Here is a 4,975-nt window from a genome sequence, read left to right as displayed (position 1 = left end):
AATTTAATTATAAAATCTTAGAGGCTATCACAACAAAAGATTACCTCCAACTCTTGGTGGATGTCCAATATGGATTATCAAGGAAACCTACTCCTCAATGCCACTCAGGGACCCCAGGTGACAGGAGCACAGCCATTTCAACACATCAAGCACTCCTGCAAGCTCCTACCTCAAAGCATCACACAGTGTTGTGGTCACTGCTGAGGTCTATGGTCCACGGGCTGGAAAATGTCCCACACGGCTCCACTGACTTTAAGAGTCTGAGAAATACCAGGAACCCTAGAAGAGTTGGTGACTATTACTGTTTCTGCCTCTTCTTCAAATTAGAAATTTTCCCAACAAAGAAGGCTTGCTCCTCAAAGGGAATTCTCATACCACTTACTAAAAGAATATTTCCTTTTCAACTTACATCTCTATTTTCAACTTAATTTTGCCATACTTCTGCAATAACTTCTGCGATAAGTCCTTAAATCAGGAAGGCAAGAAGTCTGCTTGACTGAGGTTATATTTATATTTGTTGCCCACCTTAATGGGCAATGTTTGAAAAGTTTCGACGAAGCCACAGTTATCCAAATGCAATACATTAAACTAGCTGGGAGTCACAGATTATTTCTGGCTTAGAAAGTAATGGCCTTTTATTCTTTAAGTTTTACTATGCCTGTATGTTTTCAGCTAGGACTTTCTTAGCCCAATCTTTAATAGCTTTGGTTTGCATGTCAATATTTCCACTATTTGAGAATGGATTATTTACCTCATTTAAAGATGCTTGAGGATTTTTATTACTTTTGACAAAATTGATGGTAGAAGAGAGCTATTCTAATCTAGGTTTTAACAGTTTCACAAATTTGGTCTGTCTTCTCAGAAACTGCAGTTTACTCTGAAAAGCTCAGGTTTTAGATTTTGCTCTGTATCAGCAGTGTGTTTGTGGCTATCGAATGTAGTCAATAATTGCTATTTCTGGTCCATGATGCTAGTTAGACTGTTTTGTCAGTTAGGCCCTTTATCTTCCCACTTTTTAAATAGATGACTTTCAATTTAGACTATCCATCTCTTCCTCTACTCTTATTAACATATTTTGTAAACTTTTCTGAAAGATAAACTTGTGTACGGGCAGGGTGCCTCAGGCAATTCCTATAAAGTGGTTAATGTCAACACAAGTGAGAAATATCTTAGGAACATATGCTATCTCAAAATGCCACACTTATGCCAAAAACAAACACACAATTTACCAAAGCAATCAACCAGATAAAATCCAACAAAGCAAGAACACCCGCCAAACAAAAAATGAGGTTGAAAGCATTTTTAATATTGCTGTAGTCATAAATGTTGACAGTCTCTGACCCTAGCCTCTCTGCCAAGGAGGGCGTTCAGACCCAGAGACTCATCCAACATCACAGTGAGAATTCTAAGGGCCATATGTGGATTTTGTGTTAACCAACTATGAAAACGTGGTATCCCACAAAGTGACAAGTGTAGACAGCTGAGACAAAGGACCAAGCAGCCTCCTGCCGTGTTTGCTCACTCATTCCATCACTTACAGGTGTATGGAGTTCTTACTATGTATCAGATACTACACCAGGTGCTGGGGAAAGAACTGACAACGAGACAAAACTTCAGTCCTCAAGAGCCTTGCTTTCCGTTTTTCTAACACTGAGTCAAATTTCACCTCTTAGAACCGTCTTCAGACATATAGATACTCATTCCTCTCTTCATAGATTCCAAGCTTGATAGGTCTAGCTCCTCTAAATAAGCTCCCTACTTCTGCTTGAAATGTTTATCAGAATATTGATATTTCCACTTTATTGTACCTTGTATCTCCCCTTAAAATTGAGAAAGCTTATCCTGTGAAAAATCCCTTAAGCCTAACAATTCATTTATAAATTATTTTGCATAATGCAAAAGCCTGCTTGGAAGGCGCAAAGTCTTGGTAGTGTGAGTTCAGGGAGGGGAGGGGAAAATTAGGGATAGGAGGGTTTAGGGGCCCTGTGGGGTGTGCCAAGGTTGGTGAGTGTAGTGAACTGCATCTGAGAAGAGGATCATAAAGGGGAGCTGGGAGACCGGCAGGAAATGGAACTTCAGTTGCATGGTTCAAAAGGTTTTTAATGAAAGGACTACTTACAGAGACAGGGGTGGCAAAAGGGGAAGCAATAAAGGATGCCCATGCCCGCAGACACCAGCAATAGAAGGAAGTCATCGTCACCTGTCACAGCAGAGAGGACATGGAGCCACGAGAGTAAGAGGCCACTCGGCAGGAGCTACGGTACTGGAGGGCGCAGCCACTGTTGACTAGAGCGGCTCAGAGTAGGGAGGGAGATGGGAGGAGATACGCCCTCTAACCTGCTGCAGGAGCCACAGATTGGCCACAACCAACCAGAAGACAACTAGCCGGGGAACCAGAGTGATACAGTCCAGGAAGCCAGCTTCCCGCAGAACTGGGTGAGCAGGGGAGAGAGGGGATTTGAGGTGGCGGTAAATGAAGAATGACATGCAAAGAGGACAGCCAACTTCAAACACACGTGAAAGCATAAAATAGAACATAGCTCCCAATCTACTCATAACCCAGCTTTAATAATTGTTAGTATTTTATATGTGGGAGAATGGAATACAGGTACACCTTATTTCATTGCACTTTGCTTTATTGTGTTTCGTGTATACTGCATTTTTACAAATTGAACGTTTGTGGTAATCCCGTGTTGAGCAAGTCTATCAGCACCATTTTTCCAAAAGCATTTGCTTATTTCCTGTTTCCATGTCACATTTTGGTAATTCTTGCAAAGGTTTTAGTTATTATCATATTTGTTACGATGATCTGTGATCAGTGATCCTTACTGTAACTATTATATGTTTTGGGGCATCACGAGCCACGCCTGTGTAAGATGAATAGTGTGTGATGTGACTGCTCCTGCAACCAGCTGTTCCTCATCTCTCTCCCCCTCCTCTGGCTCCTCTATTCCCTGAGGTACAAGAATGTTGAAATTAGGCCAATTAATAATTCTACAATGGCTTCTAAGTGTTTAAGTGAAAGGAAGAGCTGCAAGTTTTTTACTTCTGATCAAAAGTTAGAAATGATTAAGCTTAGTGAGGAAGGCATGTCAAAAGGTGAGACAGGCCAAAAGCTAGACCTCTTGTGCCAGTTAGCCAAGTTCTGAATGCAAAAAAAGAAAAGTTCTGGAAGGAAATTAAAAGTGCTACTCCAGTGAACACATGAATAAGTGAAACAGCCTTATTTAGGCTAAAAGCCTGACTAGATCAGCCACAACTTACCTTAAGCCAAAGCCTGATCCAGAGCAAGGCCCTAATTCTCTTCTGTTCTATGAAGGCTGAGAGAGGTGAGGAAGCTGCAGAAGAGAAGTCTGAAGCTACCAGAGGTTGGTTCACGAGGTTTAAGGAAAGAAGTCATCTCTATAACATCAAAGTGCAAGGTGAAGCAGCAAGTGCTGATGTAGAAACTTCAGCAAGTTATCCAGAAGATCTGGCTGAGATAACTAATGAAGGTGGCTTGGCTTAGATGAAACAGCCTTGGAAAAAGATGCCATCTAGGACACTCATAGAGAGGAGAAGTCATTGCCTGGCTTCAAAGCTTCAAAGGACAGACTGACTCTCTTGCTAGGGGTTAATGCAGATGGTAACTTTAAAAGTCAGAGCCAAAGCTCATTTACCATTCTGAAAATCTTAGGGCCCTCAAGAGCTATGCTAGACCTACTCTGCCTGTACTTTGTAAATGGAACAACAAAACCTGGATCATATCACATCAGTTTACAACATAGTTTACTGAATATTTTAAGCCCACGATTGAGACCTACTGCTCAGAAAAAAAGATGCCTTTCAAAATATTACTTCTCATTGATGATGCGGCTGTTCAAAGAGCCCTGATGGAGATGTACAATGAGATTAATGTTATTTTTATGCCTGCTAATACAACGTCCATTTTGAATCCATGGATAAAAGAGTAGTTTTGACTTTCCAGTTTTATTATTTAAAAACTATATTTTGTAAGGCTATCGATGCCTTAGAAATTCCTTTGTTAGACCTGGGCAAAGTCAACTGGAAACCTTATGGAAAAGAGCCACCGTTCTAGATGCATTAAGAACAATCAGAATTCGTGGGAAGAGGCCAAAATAAACAGTGCCATGGGGTTGGCTGCAGTCTTCATGGCTGACTTTGAAGGGCTCAAGAGTTCAGTGAAAGAAGTAACTGCAGATGTAATAGAAGTAGCAAAAGAACCAGAGTTAGAAGTGAAGTCTCAAGATGTGAGTGAACTGCTGCAATCTCATGATGAAACTTTAATGGATGAGAAGTTACTTTTTATGGATGAGCAACGAAAGTGGTTTCTTGAGATTGAGTCAACTCCTGGTGAAGGTGCTGTGAAGGTTGTTGAGATGATAGCACATGATTTCTAATATTCCATAAACTTGGGTGATAAAGCAGGGTTTGAGACGATTGGCTCCAATTCTGAAAGAATTTCTACTCTGGGTAAAATGATATCCAACAACATTGTATGCTATAGGAAAATCATTTGTGAAAGGAAGAATTAATTGATTCACAAACTTCATTGTTGTCTTCATTTTAAGAAATGGCCATAGCCATTCCCACCTTCAGCAACCACCATCCTGATCAGTCAGCAGCCACCAACATCAAGGCAAGACCCTCCACCAGCAAAAGGATTATAACTCACTGGACTTTCAGATGATGGTGAGCATTTTTTAGTGATAAAGCGTTTTTAAATTAAGGTATGTACATTGTATTTTCAGACATAATGCTGTTGCCATTTAACAGCCTACAGTCTAGTGTAAACATAACTTTTATATGCATTGGGAAACCAAAAAGTCATGTGATTCACTTTATTGCAACATTTGCTTTATTACACTGGTCTGGAACCAAACTCTCAATATCTCAAAGGTCTGCTTGTATACTTTACACTGCATTGTTCAAAAGAATCCAATTCCCTATATTAAAGCTCTTATGGATTGAAAAA

At 40.4% G+C, this 4,975-nt stretch overlaps 1 pseudogene; it reads left to right on the top strand.

The window, feature by feature from the left end:
- Positions 1-2,999: 2,999 nt before the first annotated feature.
- Positions 3,000-4,724, top strand: LOC128060492 (tigger transposable element-derived protein 1-like; annotated as a pseudogene).
- The last annotated feature ends 251 nt before the right edge of the window (positions 4,725-4,975 follow it).

The sequence above is a fragment of the Budorcas taxicolor genome, chromosome 2 (assembly GCF_023091745.1).
Source record: "Budorcas taxicolor isolate Tak-1 chromosome 2, Takin1.1, whole genome shotgun sequence".
NCBI classification, from domain to species: domain Eukaryota; kingdom Metazoa; phylum Chordata; class Mammalia; order Artiodactyla; family Bovidae; genus Budorcas; species Budorcas taxicolor.
This window is presented reverse-complemented; position numbering and strand designations above follow the sequence as displayed.